Source organism: Ambystoma mexicanum, chromosome 5p, assembly GCF_040938575.1.
Source record: "Ambystoma mexicanum isolate Mex_15411 chromosome 5p, UKY_AmexF1_1, whole genome shotgun sequence".
Classification (NCBI taxonomy): domain Eukaryota; kingdom Metazoa; phylum Chordata; class Amphibia; order Caudata; family Ambystomatidae; genus Ambystoma; species Ambystoma mexicanum.
Window position 1 is genome coordinate 1110530504 of NC_090930.1, and position 21200 is coordinate 1110551703.

Sequence of the window (21200 nt, forward strand, 5' to 3'; positions counted from 1 at the left end):
TGCCCTGCTTTGCTCATCTGTTTTTGGGGCCCTGATCAGTCCATATGGTTATCAATGCAGGAGAACTCTGTCCTCCATTACAAAATTCTGTTTGTTTTACATCGCACACCTCTCTGTGCAGTGAGAGGTGGTAGGGCTACTTTGTATCCCTTGATCTTTTGTTTTTGTAACTTTATGGCTATGTATGAGGTGGCCATGACGGGCTGGTGAAAGCAGATATTTTTCTACCATTTTTATACATTCTCACATGCACTTTTTCATTTTAAGAGTACAATATACTCTAAAATGGCAGCATCACAAGATTAAGCTGTGTTCTTTGGCCATCTTGTCTTTTGGCCTTCTTCCTGCTCTCTCAGAGTCAGATTTGCCAAATATGGTAAGTCGTTTCCTGGGCAAAGCCTTGACATCCCCGGCCAAAGTATGAGGGGGTATTTGTGGCCAAATGTGGAGGCTGGGACTGTCTGTCCCTGGGCCACTACCTGGGTCTGCTCTTGGGCATATGTGGTGCTCGGAAGGCTGTCCTTCATTAGACAGCCACTGCCAGTTTGAATGGTGCCGATCCTTACTACTGGTGGGCTCAGGGACGACAACAGATATAACTTAGGATAAAAGCAGGACTACTGCAGTGATTCTTGAGATCGTAGTCGGATTCAAGACCCCTTTGAAGAGAAGCATCCTGGTTAAGACCCAGAACTTGTTGCAGCTATTTAGCATTGTCTTCTTCAAATGTCCCAACGAAGCCCTGGGAGGCCTGCTTTGGTGCTTTGACCCAGGAGAACAACCAGTCTCAACCCCTGCTCGAGGATGCTGCCCTTGGAAGTGCCCCAGGACCATCCTGTGGGCTGACTAGCACCCTCCTGGGATACTTCGCTGAATCCGTTGCCATCTAAGGACTTGGGACTCTGCAGGACCTACCCCCCGCCAATCCCCCCAGACTTGTGGAACATGAGGCCTCTCCCTGTAGTTGAAGCACTCCGGCACAAAGAGAGGCCTTGCAAGACCTGCTTTTTTGTTTCTGCCAGGAGGGTCGACTTGCACAGTTTTACTGCGGTGGCCATCGCGGTTTCCCATATGCATTATGTACTGAGGGTCTTTCGAGGTAGTCCGTATTGAGGTGGTCCTTTATTCATCATGCAAGGGTCGTCCAGCTATCCAGTGCCGGGAACTGTCTCATCAAAGAGCAGAACCGTTGGGTAGCCAGACCTAAATCCCAACACCGAAAGTACTAGCGACTGCTACACCCCCTCCAACAGAATTAAGATATGAAGCAAGGGGACCCAGGTGATTCAGGAGCCGTTAAAGTGAACCTCAAGCTAATCTGCGTACAGGGGATAAGTTAATATTGCTATTTATACCCCCTTCCTCTATATGGTTTAATGGGTGGCAAGTCCGTACCCAACCTCTCCGCTTGCTGTGATCAGTGGAGTTCTGGTCAAGGATCCCCCCAGGCTTACCCTAATGTGGTGGGATTGGGAGAGAAGCTCTTAAGAACGTCACTTCCTTTGTTCTTAACTTTTAAGACACTTTACAAACTGCCTGTCAGCGTTGCCAACACTTGCTCAACCTACTTCAAAGACACCTTGCCTCCTGCAAAGGGTTGTAATGGGACTTGTGATGTTCACAGCAAAAGGCCCAATCTCTTCTAGCAAGGGAAGGATTTTGAAAGTGAAGTGCCTATGTTTTAAAAGGCTGTGTACTGTGTTTTAACACCTTTACTTTACTTTACTTATATATACACTCCACTCAACTTGGTTAACACTTACCATGGTCTATTCTTCACATGCTTTGCTATTCTTCAGTGCTCTATATCTTGATATCACTATGTTTAAAGTAAAGTGGTGTTGCTCTTTAGGCAGAGCACACCAAAGTAAGTATACATTTATCAATAGTGTATGTTTAGTGATTTGCTTACCCGTGATTGATGAGAGCTGTCCATGGCCTTAATAAAAATAACTATATTTTATACATTTTGTCTAACTTGTATTGTTAGGAGTGCTTTGTGTGTACTCTCCCACTCTCCTAAATCTAACCCTAACTGCTCAACCACACTACCTTGATAAGAGTTTGGCTACGGTGACAACTCCTTAGATGCTGTCCCTTCTCCCATGGGGAAAAACTCTTCTCATGTGGCAAGGCGGTGTGGCCACAGTCCAATAATCGCCCTGTGGGTGGAACGCTGCGGGAGGATAACATGGGGAGGGATATCCCTCATGTGACAAGCGACAACATGGAGGGGAGAACGGGGTGTATAGATACCTCTTTAACAAACCCCCATACCCTTACAGATTCCTTACCTCCCCCATGTCAAGCTCTAGGGTAGACTACATGAATGTCACCCCATGTACTGAGGTCGAAGAAGAACAAGAGATACCCAAATGAATATCAGAGCAAAACAACTGGGACGAAGAAGAAGCGCAGAAGAATGTTGAATACAACGCGCGGTCTAGTCAATGTGGACAGTTGAGAACGCTTACCAGTAAAAAGACAGAAGAAGGACTTGACACAGAGTCAAGCCCTCTCTGGAGGAACCACAGTCACAAGCGGTGCACAACGACATTCGGAAGGCAGGCGGAGCGGGACACTGAGAAGGAAGCAAAAAGGAGAGAAGCTGGCCCCTTAGAGATAGACCGCTGGCCAGGGGGACACGGGAGGAAGTAAAGCTGCATCCCCGAAGCCTCACTTACCACTGCCGGTCCATGGAGGAACGCTGGAGGACAGCAAACACAGACCAACCCCCACAGCAGACCGCTGGCATCGAAAGAGACCCACAGCCATCGTGGACCAAGAATCAAGGTATGCTGGGTATTGGGTAGATGCTGGGGAGCCCAAGAAAGATTGGTAGAAGTTGCCTGAAGGGAAGACACCCTATGTAGAGGGTTCAGGGGCCCATGTGGATAACAAGGAAGTCTGAGAAATTGGGGGACAGAAGAAAATAGAGTCGGGACACATATGAAGATTGCATCCAAGGCTACAGGCGCAAGGAAGAGAAATAAGTGTCTGGGACCCCCACATACAAACAAATTGTATCCAGAGAAATGCTCCGAGCCACAGCACCTGGCAGGTTAGTGTATCAGGTTGGCTGGGACTGTAAGAGACATAAGATCAAGAACACTGGAACCAATACTGAGGAATGCGAGATGAGCAATAATATTTTCACGTAAACTAATCTTCAAAATCAGAGTGTCCGGCAGGTTAGTGAGACGGTTAGACTGTGAGAGTAGAAGAGGAAAGGGGAAGAAGCACATACCACCTTGAAAGGAAGTGGACATTTTTATTGGCTAAGAGGAAGGAAACCCTCTCTTGGCAATACCAAAAGCAGACAGCATGCAGGACCAAGGTTGTCTACCCTTTTGATATTGTTTTGGGGAAAGAGAAACACAGTCTCATGAAGGAAAGTAGACATTGTTGCCTGTCAAGAGGATGGGAACCCTCCCTTGGCAATACCAGGAGCTGACAGCCTGCACGACTAAGGCTGTCTTTCTTTTGGGAGTTGTTTTGCACCTTTTGAGAACCTCTGTGTTTTGATCTACAGTGGAACTATCAAAAAGAAGACCACAACCCACTGCACTTTAGTTTGAGTTATTAGTGTGAGGGTTAGAGATAGGGTTTTGACAAGACAGTGGACTTCCCTGATTTTGACATCCTGACTGACCCATTAGAACATTTTGTTGAGGCTGGGAAAACACCTCTTAGTTTTGGGCTAGTCAGGCATTTTCTCAACCCTTTAAAGTTGAATAAAAGTTTATGATAATCAACATGCCACCCTGTTGTCAGTCTTTTTCTTCTGAACCTTTACAGTACACACCAATGTCTTTTCCTGCTCACCAGAATACAGTGGTGTGATGAATCTGATGAGATCATCACTTCTTTCCCAGAGGTATCCTCTTCTAATGTGGCCAGGGGATGGCAGACACTACCTGACCCTGGGGTCGGCTATTTGAGGGAGGATCACATTGGTGGAGGCAACCCTAAGGGGGTTAAGTCATTATCGGATGAGACATGGTACCACCTTTTCCCTTTTAGGCATATTCCTCCATTCCACATGCTTTGATGGCATATTGTAAAAGAGGAAGCTTTGTGCCAGCAAGGGAAGCCAGGGCGACACGACAAACGCCATCTGCCGCAGAGCTGAGCCATCCAAACCGAAGAGCGAGAGCAGACACGAAGCAGGACCCAAACAGGGGTTGGAGTAGCTACGGGAGTCGTTCAAGCACCAGTGAGCCCATAGTAAAAGGCTGGGGCACTGGGTGGGAGTGGGAGAAGACACTCCTAAGTACAAATGGGAGGCGAATTCCGACGGCTTGCTATGTGGCTAACCTTCATAGTCCCGGTACTTGGGCAAGAAGGAAAATACAAGTACCCAAAAATGGAAAGGGGATCTTGGGGAAGCTAAATAACCCCTTTGGTCCCGAAACCATTGACTGTGGCGTTCAAAGTCCTGGCAGTAAAGTAAAACAGGCGAACGACGAGTCTGGGACTTGCACCCATTAAGATGAAATGGAAAGTCCTGGCAGGAGAGTATACAGGCAAGCTAGAGAATTGAAACAAGCAAAAACAAATAGTAATGGCCATTCTTGAAAAGAGCTGTACAACAGACCTGTTAGGGAGGTATACCAGGTGTTGTGAGAGTCTGGAACCCGCACCCAAGTTGTGGGATTCTAAAGAGGGCATCCAAAGGAAGATTCATAGCCTTAGGATTTTGAACTGCATTGCATGAGGAGAAAACCTGGGAAGGAAGTCATTTCCCCGGGAGTGAATAACAAGACCAAGAGGAGGGAAGTTATCTTTTGGACTACAGGAACTTGGTTATTCTTTTTGAACTTTTTACTTTGGTGAAGAGAAACCTGGGGAATGGAGCCATATGCTGGAAATGTAAACAGTATCCATTGGAGATTTCTGTTGAATTTTCATCTTTTGTTGAACTTCAACATTTGTGTGCTCTTTCATGCCAAAGACATTACCATTAGCACCTTATAGTTATTTTTAGTGTCAGAGGGCGAGGATAGGTTTTCGGACACAGGACATTTTTGCTTTGGACATCTTGACAACGGACAGACCCTTTGGTTGAGGGAAATAACTCCTAGATGAGGGACATTGAGGCCTTTGCCGAACCTCATTATTATTTCATTAAGAAGTTTGTAGCCCCAAACATGAGTCCTCTGTGCCCGCGTTTTATTCCTGGCACTTAAAAATGGCCTCTCAGAATCTGTCCACATAGCGGATTCTGAAAATCCACCCAGCACTCCCACAGATTTCTCATCTTAGAAATAGCCTCCAGCCATCTGTTTGGCTTTGGAAACTTTGCGAGCCCCCAGGTGGGACAATGCAGGTCTGCAACGCATCGTTGGCACCCATAGCTCCGTTTAAGACAGTGGGCGTTCTTCTATGGAGCCAAATGAATCCAAGGATCTCACTTCCACTCGGTTTCCCCACACTAAGCGTTTGAGGAACTGCATAACTGGAGTGCCATACCTCCTACTCTTCAAGGCGAGGTATCTCTAATGGCCTTCTGCAAAGCTATAAAAACAGCACTTTTCGCCTGATGTTCACTACACTCATCACCGGTAGTTGGTGAATGAATCTCATGGTAATCCACAAAATGTTATATAAGCTGTACCCCCATTGTATTATTGTACAACATCTAAATGTATTACCTACTTGTACCTGTACCCCCTGTACCTGATCTCCCCGCATTTAACAACGCCTCGATGCCCAAGGGCTGTTTGTGCACTATACAAATGTAAAAAACAAATAAATAAATAAATAAAATAAACTGCAAGCGGTAATGGTCCAGCTTTGCTCTTATGGAATAGGCTGGGTAAGTGATAAGCAATCTATGGGAGGAATGACTAATCCATTAGAAATATCATTACTCAAAGCAAGTAATTTTCTCTTGTAATAGATTCCTTCCCCCTGCAGATTCCTCATTTTAGTAAGACTCCAGACGGAATAAAGAACCTGGGGGAGAGAGGTGAACACCAAACACTAATCTACACCAAATAACTCTGGTGCCACCACACAGAACCAAAGCATGCATCTAGATCTGGTAAGGAATACAGGCAGCTTGTTTGGCAAATGTGTGCAGAGAAGCCCACGAAGCAGCTTCAGATGCCACCAACTGGGACAAACTTCTGCAAGGCAGCAAACCTCCAGGTCTCTGGCAGAGCGAGACCGAGGACTTGCAAGTGCTACCATGTTTGCCAGTTCTTAGCATTCAGAAATGCAAAGGACAATTCACATTGATGGGTCTATTTGGTAACAACCCTGCCAGTCTGAGCACCAGCAACACTTTCGTCCTTCCTTAGTTATATTAGCTCAATGACCTCTAGGGGTCCAAATGATAAAAACATTTGCTCTGTCTTCTTTGGATTTGGTGAAGGGTAGACGACTGTCGGATGGATCTTCTCGGACAGGTGAAGGTTCGACACAACCTTGGGAAGGAAGGACAATCACACCTGCAAAGTCCAATTTGTTTTGCATAAGACGAGTTAAGAAGGCTCAACAGGGAGAACAAGGAGCACCCTCACCCACCTCGCAAAAGTGCTGATAACCAGGAAATATTCACAAAGGCAAGCAGCCTCAATGGACATGAATGTAAAGACACAAACTGAGCCGCCATCAGGAATATTAAAAAAAAGTTCAAATCCCACATTGGACCAACAAACTGGTGTGACAACAAATTATGTTTAAACTTCTTAAAAATTGAAAAACAGTAGGAGACAGTAATAAAATGCCCTGCTCAGGGGGCAAAATAGTACCCAGTTACCTGCTAAAAGTACCAATATTAAGGCTACCGTGGGTCAAACAAAGCAGACAATCCATTACAAAAGACATCAGATAGGTCAAGGGAAGCAGACCATTCTCACCACACTAAGCAGAGAATATACACCATCCATAGACACAAATGGACTTTGTAGCATACCACCTAGTGGAAAGGGGTACATATACAACATCGTCAGACAAATCCCATTTGCACATCAGCAGCTAATGACAAAGTCTGAAACTGATCAGATTTGGATGGAGGAGACTGCCTTCCCCCCATAACAAACAAATGGGCATGTCCAGAAGTTCTGGCTACCTCATCCACCGGGCCCAGTATGGAGTGTTGCAAAGCTGAGTGGGACACAAAGAGGCAGACAACGGGACTTCAGTCCCCAAGTGTATTTTACTTTCACAAAACAAGTATACAGTTTCTCAAAACGTGGTTATGAATTACCAGCACAAAGTCTCAATCTTTCCTTCTCTTTTAGGACGGTGATCCATGCATCTGCAGGTTTTCTGGTGTCCTGCGCTCTAACTGTATAAAAACACAAAGAACCACGGTCAGTACTTGTTACCAGAGTAGCTCACATTTGTCAGCTGCTTGATTTCTTTTAGTAGTGCACTCAAGAGTTTCAGGGTCTTGCTCCTCTCCCACGTTCTCCAACAGTTGCTTGGCCCTTTGCAAAAGGTACCAGACCTGATAATCTCCCCCTTCTAGGGTATTCATCCCACAGTCCATCACCGCCTCTTTCAACCTGTAAAATAAGCTCCCTTCTCATCCTTGGTGTGACCACACTGACTTGATCCCACTCCTGTCTCTCAGCTCTGCCTAGGGCCGACCTGGTCCAAAGGAACCTTCCTAGGCTAACTGGTCTCTCTCGCCCACTCGCTGTCTCTGAATCTTGTTGAACCTCCTGCTCCCACTCTTGATACTCATTCTTCAACAATTAGTTCTTCACCAACTGCATCCTCTTCAGATGTTCTGCACCGGAACGCAAATCCCGCTTCACCACCTAATTCCGCTCTTAATGTTCACCCTGAGATCTCTAATCTTTTCCCAACCACCTCCTTCCTCTCAATATTCACCTTCCAACCTCTCACTATCTCCCTTCTGACCCTCCTTGTGTCACTTGCCTTGAACAACCCATACTGCTGGATTGAACTGCTTGTTTATTAAGTGTAATCTCTTCTCTTCCTGGGTGGGAGTCTGGGTTAGGGTTTGTTTCTGTGTGAGTCTGGGCTGAACTGAGTATGATTGGTTAATGTGATCAGAGTCTGGTGGGCTGACGGGAGGTTGGGCCATCTTGGACTGCATCCCTAATGCATCCTGCTCTGAGCAGGAGTCCCCTGTTTCCTTGGTAAATGCATAAGGCATCCTTTTCCTTTATAAATCTCTTCTGCATGCATAAACAAACATTGTATCCACATTGCATGAATACTACAGCTCAAATCTTGCGTCAGAGAACTACGTTCTCTTTGACTGTTTCCTGTGGCTTTCTATCCACATTCAGGGAACTGCGGTTATGTAATATTTTATCTACAGAGCTCCCACATTCACCTTGTCAGCTTTTGTTTGCAGAAAAGTACTTTTCATTGAGCTGCGTTGGGTCATTAACTGTATCAAAGCCTCCACTACCTTCACCAAGTGTTTGCAAATAATTGCCCTTCAATGCAAAAGTATACTTTGCTATGCCAGTAGTTTTGAGCCTGCCCATCAGTGGCATTAGTTCTCTTAAAGTTTCTCTAGCAGACCTATGGTCGTTGGGAAAGGGGGTGCTGCTGTGTGTATCCCCAGCCTTTGATGTGAGACTCCATGAGGTTTTGCAATTCTTCTCATACCTGCTCTGGGCCAAGCATACTCGAGCTTGTGCCGATACCAACACCTTTTCACCATGCTCCTGATAGTCCCCAAGGTTAGGCAAGGGGCTTTTTCAGAAGACTGATCAGAATGAGGGTAAACCCAAGCCTTCATAGACTCCCGATGACCAGCTGGAGAAGTAGCATCGAGAGAAATGCATACAGGAGTTCAAAGTTGCATTCTAAAAGCAATGTGTACCCCAGTGTGCCCTGAGAGAGAAATAAAAAAAAGAACAACTCACACATATGGTTGGCCTTGCTTGCTAAGGGGTCCACCATATGGGTCCTCCCAGAGGTGGACATCTCCTGGAGATCCTCCAGACAAAGTTCTGACTCATGGGACACTGTCAAACACCTGCTCAGTTCATCCGTGAATCTCCGCCCCACGATATCATAGCCGATAGTCAAAAACACAGTGCCGAGTAATGGCAGAGTAGCAGTCTCAGGCAGCTACACTCCACCTGCTCCTAGTCTGCAGTCTGCTTCCTGTGTCTATCAGCCTACCAGTGCTAGGGGAGGAGCACTGTATAAAACCCCCTTCAATAGGCGGAGCGGCCGCAGAGTAGCAGCAGAGTAGCAGCAGAGTAGCAGTCTCAGGAAGTCTATAGCCGCTATGGGTGCCTGGGATGCTACTGACCCGCTCCTCACTGTGCGATCCTGGAGGTGGAAGGCCGCCGCCTCCGTAGCTCACGCTTGTGGCGAGAAGAAAAACTGGACAAAAACGACCCGAGGCCTGTTGCAAAGTGCCTCTCACCTCTAAACTCGACAACACAGTCAGATGCTTGTTCCCTAGGCGTCTTGCCTTCCTCGCTATTTCTTCAGACAAACAGGAGGTCGAAACCTAAGTTGGGATGGAGGGTGAACCCTTGAAACCTTTACGACGCCTTACAGCAGACTCACAGCCTTTTCGGGAAGAGAGTCCAGAGGCAACTCCATGGAGAAAACACCTCACACTTGATGAACTTCCATCCGAGACAAAAACCACAAGCGGCTCAAGCACAAGACAATTGACATCTATTACCTCAGCGGAGGCCCCCATGCAAGTGGCTCTTTCTCCTGTTGCCCTTGGACTCCAGGACTAGCCCTGCCCCAGCTTCCCACCTGGGATCGGAGAGGTGGCCTCGGCCTGCCGGAGGAGAGACGGAGTGCACCACCGCAGGTGAGTCGGGGGTGGAGCTTGCCCGGAGAAAGCCCCACACTGCTGACATGGCGGTGGTTGCCGAGGGTGCTTGCCAAGAGGACGCGGCTGACCGTCCCTCCGAGCGGACAGGTTGTGGCATGCAGACCCATCGCCCTCGGAGCAATGCGGGGGCGGATGCAGGTACATAGGCCACCTACTGGAGGGAGTAGGCAGTACACCTCCAGCTCGGATGCTGAGGATGACCCGCTATCACCATGCCTCCAAACTGCGGCCGCAGTAACACGAGCCCACTCGAGTGCCCATACGAAAAACTTTACTTCTAAAGGCCAAAACCTGAAATCCACAAGACCTCCAAACAAAAAGCTATGGGCAAAAGCCACACGGCCGCAGCGGCCGTGCAAACCAATAGACCTGTTCAGCTTACAAACAAAGAGAGCCTTTAAGAAAAAAGCAGACACCTCAGCTAAACAAGCCATTAGTCCCACGAGGCCTCGCCAAACTCCAAAAAAGTCACTAGAAAAAAACAAAGATCCTCTGAATCTTAGTTCTGGAAAACCTCCGTCTTCAAACGTTTTGAAAGATTTTTTCAAAAAACAATGCAAACGTAAGTTTGACAAAATAGGAGAAGTTTCAGATGCTGAAATGTTAGAGGTGGTCCAAGATCCCCAGACCTCAACCAAACTTTGAAAAAACGGATGACGGTGCGAGTCTTGCACCCCCTGGGTTCTCTCCTACGGCCAGATGGCATTTTGGAAAGCCAGAGGAATCACCTAGTATTCCCTCTCGAAATGTGACGCGGGTAACTCAAAATACAGCTAACAAAGCCATAGAAAGCAGCAGAGAGGGCCAAGCAAAACACTGCATTATGACGCAGCAGCATTAGACGACACAGCCAAAATTCATCGGCTGAAGATCTACAGCCAAGTAAAGAAAATACAAACAAATGTCAATTGACGGTAAAACCCCCGGCTCGGCCCTGCCTCGCTGCGGTCCAAGAGTCTAACCGGGAAAGCTGGCTGATATCTTCTACAGACGACACAAAAAGAAAAAAGACGAATTGAGTACAAATAGCTTCCCCAAAAAGGAACAAAATTAACCAACCTAAAATCTTCGACTTGACCAAACCAACAGATAGTACACCGCCAAAATCAATTACTTCACGAAGGGCTTCACTGCCATCATTACCTTTTTCGCCCCCCAGAAACAGAAGACAGAGTGAAATCCCACACATCCCTTCAAAAGATACACCTTAAACAAAATGGCATCTCTTTGGTAATGTCAGCAGTTACCATAGCCCTGGCTACTTTCTGTAAACTTTATGAGTCGATAAATGACACGCTCAAAGATCACAGCTAGATTTCTGCGATGATGCACTCAAAACTAATAAAATGTATATCAATGTCATGGAACGCAAACCCAAAGCCCAAACCAACTTGGAGCCAGCCGACGCTTCCTCTACACAAAAACGACGAAATCTCCACAGTGCCGGTGTCATTACCTCCAAACTTAATTGAGAGGAGCACACAGATGCCTAAAGTGGCCATAGACATTTCTGAAAAGGAAAACACAAACCACCAAACAGACGAGCTTTGAGCATCCATCCAAATCAGCCACGACTCCAACAATGAAAAGGGCAAGCTCAAAACACCACAAACTACGAAAAAACTAATAGAAAGGGGTGCATCGGGACCTAACAAAGAAAGAAGATATAACAATATATTCTCTGTTATCCGTTTGTTGTCCCAGCTTGAAAGTTGGTTTGCTTTTTCCTCTGTTCGTCGCCCCATACTGTTCTTTAACGTCTCTATCTCTCTGGTCGAGCTCTAATCTCGGTGAACACATGCTACTCTCTACGACTTTGGGGCTGGGTTCTTGTAACACGCAGGGTTTCCAACACCTGATGGTCCCAGGCGACGTTGATCTGGGGTCGTCTGACATCCTCTGCCTCCAAAAGACCTGGCTGGTTGAAAAACCAAGCCTGGATGGCTTCGACTTGGTCATTTCACTGACTCGAAAAGGGGGGAAAGGACGACCATCTTCTGGTCTCCTGACAGCATTTAGCTCAGGCAGAGGAATACAGGTAGAAAGTGTCCTGACAGCAAATGTACTACTCTTGGTAGTCTTGGCATCTTGGAACCACTTCAACAAGGAAACAGGAGAACATTTTACTACGCCAGTTATCATCTTGAACATATACTGGAACCCTCAGGGGATTTCGAATGAAGACTTCCTAAAGATGATAGAAAACGAAATTGACAATGCATACTTAGAACATCAAGGAGGACACCTCCTCATCTGTGGTGACCTAAATGCAACTTGCAGAAACCAAGGCCAAACAAAGCCATTTGTGCCTCACAGGCAGCCAACCGAAGAACGAGGCAGCGCTTGGTAAAATCTAATGGACTCAAGACACCTCTTTGACACAGCCACCGCATGTAACCGTCCAGATCAAATCCCACCTTGGGAAAGAGGAAACTCAACCACCACAAAATCGACTACATCTTTGCATCGCGCTCACTGATTCTTGACCGAACGTCCTTCAAAGTTATAAAAACAACGTCGAGTGACTACAACCTGTTGACCATAACATGGTCCTCAAGCTGTCTAAAAAAGCAAACTCTACCTACAGAACTGGAGTCCAACATCCAAGGAAACTGCCTTAAGTTGGGCGCCAGAAATATTATAGAGCTAACAAAAACCTATAAGGGAAATGAAGAAGCTGGAACTGGAAGTTGGAATCCTCATCGAATTGACTATCGGCCTCTGCTTGTGACCTACAGGGTGAAGTAAAAAAAAAAAGGGGGCCTGCATTGACACAAAAAAAACACAAATTTGGCCAAACTCTAGTGGCTAAAAGAAGTGAACTGCATAAGGCAAGAAGATTGGCAACGCGTCAAAACACTAAAGACAACAGAGACGCTGCCTTGAAAGCAACAAAGAAATACAAGACCTGCTTAAAAGACCAACAACTAGTACTATACCAACGAGTCTCGGAGGAAATGTTGAAACATGTGAGTGGTCACAACCCGCGTGAATTCCATTCCTTAATTAGATCTATGGAAAGGCCAATCAATGACACACTAATTAACAGCATCACAGAAGGCACCTGGGTGAAGTTCTACACTGAGCTATTCCAATCTCCATCTATAGCCAGGCCTTTGCCGCAGGATGAGCATAATACCCCATGGGTTGATCTCCACGACAAAGAAACCATCAGGGAGACCATTTGCAAGTTGAAAAGCTCTAGAGCACCAGTTCCCAGACGGGATCACTAACATCGATTTGAAGACCCTCCCAGAGGAATGGGCAACTTTCATTAGCCTGGTCTTCAAAAGATTAACGGAAGCCAAGGAAATACCAACATCCTGGACCTTGTCAACAGTAGACCCAATTTACAAAAAAGGCAGTAAGGACGACCCTCGAAACTTCAGTCCCATTGCATTGTTAGATGTAATTGGGAAGGTTTACGAATCGCTACTGCTAAGCAAATTTCAAACCTGGGCAACTCAAGCCCCGTGTGCAGAGCCTCTGCAGACGGGCTTTAAGAAAAACACGGGAACAAGCGCAAACATCATGCTACTGAGTGTCCTGAAGAGCAAGATCACAGAAGGGCGGCCTCGAGTTTTCCTTGCTTTTATAGATCTAACTCAAGCCTTTGACCAGGTCAACAGAGTCAAATTGTGGCAGAAATTAACATCTTGGAACTGTCCCGACAAAATCTTGGGTCCAATAAAGTCCTTGCACACTAACACCAGAATGCAAGTACGCCTAAAGGGGCTACTCTCAGTCGAAATACCCACAACCCGAGGGGTAAAACAAGGATGTCCCCACACTCCAACCCTCTTCCTTGCCTACATGGGCAACTACAAAAACATTGAACGAATGGTAAGAGCTTTCCCACCATCTATTGGCCAAGCAAAGATATCCCGCCTTTTGTACGTGGATGACATGATTTTGCTCTATCACACTGCCATCGGGCTGCAAAGACAGTTGCACAATCTATCAAAATACATCAATTCCAACAATTTGGAAATAAACAAAACAAAGACCAAAATCACGTCACTTGAAAAGCATAGCAGGAAAGGAGAAAAACTAAAGTGGCATTTGGAAGGCTGTGAAATTGAAAAAGTAAAAATATCTTGGAGTCACGGTGGACAGCTCTAAAACTGAACTATCTATGCAGTGCGTTCTTCACGCAAAAATGAGAAACCTGACATCGTAAGCAGAAGCGGTCGACAAAAAGTACAGCCGATTCTTGCTGCAACCAACTATCAACTTTTACAGAGCAAAAGTGGTACCATCAACAACTTACGGAGCCGACGCTATGCCAAATATACCTAAAACCATCTGGGTAATACTCGAAAGCTATTTCTGGAGAGCGGTCCTAAACCTGCCCAAATCGAACCCGATGACTCTGATCAGACGAGAACTTAACCTCCTATCCCTTCAGGCAATCATTGAGCGAAATAGCATGATGCTCTACAGAAAGATCCTGCTACACAAATGCCCCTTGACATTTACGTTGATAAATATGGAGTTAAAAGGTGGACGTTGCAAAATGCTTGCCCAGTGGGAACAAGACTGCAAGGAAAAACTATCTGACATTCATAGCTCTGCAGAAGAACCAACTCAAAACCCCACTAAAGTGAAAAGGAAACTGGACGAACTTGACTGGATCCACACCCTGGACACAGCATTAAAGTACAAACTAACTGCCCACCTCCCACCACAGGCGATGAGACATTTATGAAGAAACACCCTGACAGAAGACTAAGGAACATCTTTCTTCAAGCTTGTTTGAACCTTCTTTCGTCTAACGAAATCCTGGTGATCAGAGGGCCCTCACCCACGAACAAGTTCAGATTTTGTGAACATCCAGGTCAGACAGAAACAATACAGCACCTCTTGTTGTCGTGCCATGGCACGCAAAGCATTAGAGCTCCATATCTGAAGAGCCACCTGGCCTCAGCCCACATCCGTGAAGAAGATTTCTGGTGGGCCTGTCTGATCGGTGGGGAAAAAGACCTCGTGGGTCACAGTAACAGCAAATGTTCTAGAACAGATCCTCCTTTTAGACACACAACATGTTCTCCAACCTTCTTCTATTCTCGACACTTCGAAACTCCACCATGTAATATCGCAAACGCAATTAAATCAAGAAATACATTTTTTTGAAACCACAGTTGAACTGCTACTCTGCAGAAAAGCAGCAATCCTGCAAAACCTCTCTTAATGAGGGAATGCATGGCCCCATGTTGTCATCAGAATTAGAACATCTTTGGATGGAAAGAAAGCCTCCATGATTAACCTGGTGGGCAGCAGATCCAGGAGGTTGATATGTCCCCTCTGCTCCACGGGGTACTACAGGATGTTCACCGCCGGACTGTTCTTGCCTTTACCATGGCTCTTCCAGGAGGCATCTGGGCTATTGAAAATTGCAGGCAATGTTACTGGAAAGGCTCTCCACTTTGCAAGTTGTCCTTTGCAATGAGGTCCTGAGATAATCTTGGTCAAGACCTGCTAAATGTCTCATGTTACCCCGAAACGTAGTGCAGCAGATTCACTACACACACACAAATCCAGTGTTGGGGAGGCGGGAACATGCAGACCTATTAAGAAGGTAATCCGTCCAACCAATTTATTTTGTGTCTGGTCCCCTCATGTCTGAAATAACGCCATTCCCAGGACAACACAGCATTAACAAGTGATTTCTTTTTGGCATTTTGCAGATTGGGATTACTGAATATATATACAAGAGCACACAATCTATTGGGAACATAATGAACAGACCACAGTTCAAATAACATTTTTTTTGTTGCTCTGATGAATGTTCAGCATTTAGTCACCGAAACAGAAATGGGTAAATGATGAGTGAAGTGGTTAGAATTTATATGTGCAACAAAAAATGCAAGCACATTTACTCAAAGATGAGGACTGTTATGATAAAGCTGATGTACAACAACTAACTGGATAAACAACCACAGTAATAATGTAATTAATTGGTAGTCTACTAGGTGGATATTTGTCTTTTGTCTTGTTTTATGCACGTGAGGGTGTTTCAACTATAATAATTGGAAACGAGTTCTGAGATGAATGTGGGGGTTTCTTGATGTAGTAATGGAATCTTTGTATCCATTAGAAATTAAGTTTGTTGTTATGTTAGGCCAATAGGCTTTTGTTGGTAACAGTATACAATTCAAGAATAAATTATAAATGTTTGGATTAATTCACTGTGTATTTTGGTAGACACGGTTAAAGCATACACATCTAGTCCAACAGCAAAAGTGCAGGGGAACACAGCCTGTTCATTTCATATATATTCAGTTCGAGTCCGGGGAGGGCTAGTGTTTCCCAACCCAACCCAACCCAACAAATCCTGGAGTTCTCCAATTTGTATTACACCCTGAAATGTTGAACATTGGCATCTCAGCTGCCACTGTGCAAATGGGCCTCATACATGTTGTGCAATTGGGCCTCACACACCAGAAAGATACATGAGACCAGTCTGGGCCCTTGCCCTGTTATTGAATAGTTGCAACCTCTGGATTATGGTGACATGGAAAAGCTCTGCCCAATATCTGCCCAGAACCACTTTGAAAAAAACAGAGGATCTGAGATGGTGTGACCTAGGATTTTTTACATTTGGTTCAAGAAAGGTTCAAGCTTTGCAGCACATGGTAAGTGTGGTGCAGGTCGAATGGAACTGGCTCTGGAGAGCATACTTGAATGAGGCAGTCATACTTGTAGGGGGGAAGGCAATACACCAATCCCCCCTCTCCCTCTGATACACTTTTTAAAAGATTTTTTTAAATTAATTCCAATTTAAAACATTACAATGTAACAAGTATGCATTCTGATCTTCATGTACAGTTTCATGTTGTTTCCCAGCCCCCCCCCAACTTGAACCCCCACCCCTCCCCAAGCCTACCTCAAGTGGCTGCTTCCCGCCCCTTCAGCTGGGGGCGCCCCTCCCTCTTCTCTCTTCAAGGAGCTATCTTCCATTGGGCTCGTCTGGTCAGGCCCAGATAGTGTAGCTACTATTTGCCTCCAGGCTATCAGCGTATCCGCTTCTTCCTCCCCACTTCTGTGTACAGCTTCATTCCACACTACATTTTCAGCCTCCGCCCATTTTTGAAGATCATGCCACTAGGCTTCCACTTTCGGTCTTCTACTTGCTTTCCAGCTCATAGCTGTTCTGCGCTTAGCTAGTATCTAAGCCTTGTCTCTGAGTTTACTCAGTCTAGGGAACCCCCCTCCTAACATGCATGCCCACAGGGAGTCCACACCAGTCTTCTCTCTTTCTCTGGCAAGCGGCAGGCTACATCCCCCCAGAATCTCCTTATTTCGGGGCATGCCCAGAACATATGCATCATCCCTGCATTCACTGCCGCGCATTTTGGACATGTTTGTGTACTCGCATTCTTAAATTTAGCTATCTTTTTGGGAGCCATGTATGCTCTGTGAGTAACATATAATTGAATCTGTTGCAATCTCACATTCCTAGATACTTTCTTGTGGTATCCCTGTACCCTCACCCGCAGCCCGTCTTCCATCGATTCCCCAGCCTCCGCCTCCCAATCTCACCTCGTCTGGATCACCTCCTTCCCCACTTTAGACATCAACAGTTCATATATTCAGGAGACCTCAAGGCCCCCATCTGACACATCGTAAAATGTTTCTATGGCAGTATCGGGATGTTGGGTCAACACTGTCGCCAATCATGTATTTTTTATCATCTTTACCAGCCTAGCATATGTGATGTATTGTCCCTGGTGTAGTCTGGTGTCTATCACCAGTGTATCAAACTCAAACGCCTTCTCGTCTAGTCATACGTCCCCCACGGTAGCTATACCAATCGGTTCCCATTGCCTCCTGATTACTTTCCTCATTTGCTCATCAACCCCATTCAGTGTCACTACTGGTAACTGCGGGGAACACGGGAGCAGGTTTTCCATTAACTGGCAGGCGCTTCGCCATATTTTTCAACACAAATCTAGCAGTCTTGTCCCCCCATCCCGCTGTAATTTTGGCAGACATATCAATCTGTTCCGAAAAAATGGGATACATTCGGACTTTAATAGTTTGGACTCCGGCGTGGGATCCTGTGATAACCACCTTGCTACGTATATGAAGTTGGCTAGCCAGACAATATACCTCGAAATTGGGCAATCTAATGCCTCCCTGTTCGTATCGCTTTTGTAGTTTCCACAATGCTATTCTATTCCTGGAGTTGTGCCATATATACCCCCTACATAAACTTTGAACTTTGGTAAAGAACCGTTTGAGTGTCATGTATGGTATGTTCGCAAAGTAGTGTAGTAGCCTGGGCAGTACCACCCTTTTCAATAGTGCCACTCTCCCCATCATGGTCAAAGGGAGCTTTGCCCAAAACACCATGCTATTTTCAATCTTAGACAGCGCCTTCTCTGTGTTTTGCCTGTGTTCCGCTTCAACCTTGTGGTGTACATCTATCCCAAAGTATCTGAAAGTCTCGGTTTCCCATTTCACCTGTAACACCGGCAGTTCATCCTGGGGTATCCCCACATATCTACCAAGGGGAAATATACACAATTTTTGGCGGCTCACTGTTATGCCAGACAGCACAGTGTATCGCTCCATAACTTCCAAAATATACTGGAGGTTTTCCTCCGGGTACTTCAAGTACAGCAGCATGTCATCCGCATACAGTGATATCAGGTGATGCTCCCCATTTGTGCTAATCTCCACTTCTCTATATTCCCGCCTCAAGTATATCGGCAGGGGTTCAAGTGCCAATATTAAGAGCATCGGGGACCATGGGCATCCTTGTCTAGTACCCCTACTAAGTAGTCATTGTTCTGAGATGGTCGCTCCCGTCTTGACTCGAGCCATTGGTCTGCTATATAGCAATTGGAACCCACTTCAGATATGTGGGCCCAATACCATATTCCTTCAGAGCTGCCATTAACCAAGGCTATTTGACTCAGTCGAAGGCTTTCACTGCATCTAATGAGACTACTGCTACTTCCCGGGAGCCCACTTCCGTCTTTTCTATGACATGATGGAGTCTCCCAAGTTTGTCGGATATATTCCTGCGCAGGACATACCCTGTCTGATCAGGGTGTATGAGTTTATTGATAACTGGTCTCAACCTGTTGGCCATCACTGCTGTAAGTATCTTGCTGTCCTGGTTAAGCATCGATAGCGGTCTATATGATCCGCAGTCTATGCCCGGTTTATTAGGTTTAAGTAGCGGGGTGAGGATTGCCTCCATAAGAGACTCTGGCAGCGTGCCTTTGTCAAACGCCTCGTTCAACATTGTGAGCATCGGGGGGAGCAGGTCTGACCTATATGTTTTGTAGAATTGACCTGGGAGTCCATCCGCCCCTTTGGCTTTATTAGTGGATAGGAGCTTGACTACTTCTTCTAACGTAATTGGAGCCTCTAGATTCTTTCTCCCTTTCCACTGCCTTCAGTTTGGGAATATTAATCTCCGCTAATGTTTCCACTGCATCGATTTCCTCCCCTCCAGTAACGTCCATGTACAGTCACTGGCAATACTCTAAAAAACATTTATTCACCCCTTCTTGGGTATCTAATGTTTGCCCATCAAGCCCTTGCACTGCTCTAATTGTTTGTCTGGGGTTCTCGCTTTTAGATAACCAGGCTAATGATCTACCTGGCTCATCTCCTTCTGCGTGTTGCCTTTCTACATATTTTTTGTAGTTCAGGTTGCATAATTTTTCCCAGTTGTTAGGGAGAATTCTCTGTTTAGGCTGAATTTCCTAACCTAGTGAGTCCCCCAGCAGCTTTGCTGGATTTCTGGAGTTTGTTTTTTTCTCCTGCCAAGAGTGAGATTCTTTTTCTCCCACTCTTGGACATGATTTATGGTGTTCCTTTGACTGGTAATGTGTTTTATGGGCTATGGGGTCCTTTACTCCATAGGGTCTCATGTGTTTTTACTATGTGTGTTACACAGCACCCTCCGTGCAGTGACACATGGGTGTCATAGTGACACCCCACCATAGACTCCATACCCTGGGACTGACTACTGTCTCCCAGGGCATGTAAAGTCACCATTGGCTTTACTAGTCCCAAATTATGAACAGAAACCAGTACAAACCATCATATTGTGGAGGTACTGGCCGGGGCAATTCGATTGCCCTGGGGTCTGTTAGTCGAGGGGGCACGTCTCCGCCCCCCCTGATCGAGTTTTGGCTGGTGGCAGTGGATACTACTTTTTATATTCGACCGCGAATATATCCCTATGGGATTTTCCCATTGTTCGAGGCGACCTACTTTAATTATGTAATTCCTATAGCCTCGAACATACCGCCGGGTTATTTAATTAATATTAATTCACCGGTTGGTATTTTTTGACAGAACTTGATTCTAAAATGGCGTTTGTGTTCTCTTCTGTGACTTCAACCCAAGTCGAGCCCTTTGTTCCACTTTTGGCGGGCTTCTCCACAGAAGCCTCCAAAAGTGGTGCCACTCTGTCTGGGTACCACAGGAGGTGTGGGAGGGGGTTTAGGCACCCTGGACTGAGTTACCTTGGTAACTTAAGTCGCACTCTTGTGTGACTGGCCCAAGTGGTGAGCATGTTTGATTGACAGCTAGGCTGAGTGAATGGGGGTGTGCTGCATAAAAGCAGGGCTTTGGGGACTGGAACTTCAGAAGTCGCCACAAGACCTGAGAATCCGAAGAGGGAGAAGCTGAGCCGACCTGCTACAACGATACCACCGGTGGAGCCCTGCGGAACCGACTCACCACTTCCCGACGACAGAGAAGATCTCCCAGCTGGAGAGTCTTCTTCCCCTGACTGGTGGGCACAACCAGTTTACCTTCTTTCCCTCGCATCCCAGGACGTCTTGTGGTCGAATTGCCCGTGCCAAGCACCCCGGCAACCGGATAGCCACTTACCACTGGACCGCGAATAAAAGGACCGCTCCTTTTAACTGAGAACTCTGCGGCTGCTTTCTTCCCTGGCAGTGCAACGGACTCCTGTCTTCCTCCCCGACGAGATCCTCTCTTCCCCCCAGACGAAGCACCGACTTGCATCCGCTGCCAGGAACAACTGACGCGCTGGAGTATTCTCACCACTTTAAGGTACTGTGTCCGCCAGGCCCCCCTTTCTAAAGATTGCTACAAGGTAATAATAATCCCTTAAACTTCTGGACTGGGCTGGCCGCCTTGACCCTCTAACTGGTCCCTTTCTTTTGGTCCAACTCTTCCTGAACCTTTTTGAGACTTTTGTGCACTTTTCAACCGTGTGACCTTGGACACATTTCGTTCTGATCCTCTTAAGGTAGATCCGGGTTTCTGAACTCTAACTTCACGGTTTGATTCTGCCTTCCTCTCTTGCTGTGTTCTTGTGAAAGTGTTGGGATCTGTTTCAATTTATACTCTGCCTTTCTCTCCCTTTTAAACTGAATCATTAGAGTGCCATCTGCGTTAAGCG

The 21200-nt window shown here is 46.2% G+C and overlaps 1 protein-coding gene across 2 annotated transcripts in view; it reads right to left on the reverse strand.

Moving 5' to 3' along the window:
* Positions 1–21200, reverse strand: part of KDM1B (lysine demethylase 1B) — a 1796634-nt gene that overhangs the window by 247373 nt on the left and 1528061 nt on the right. The window lies entirely within an intron of this gene.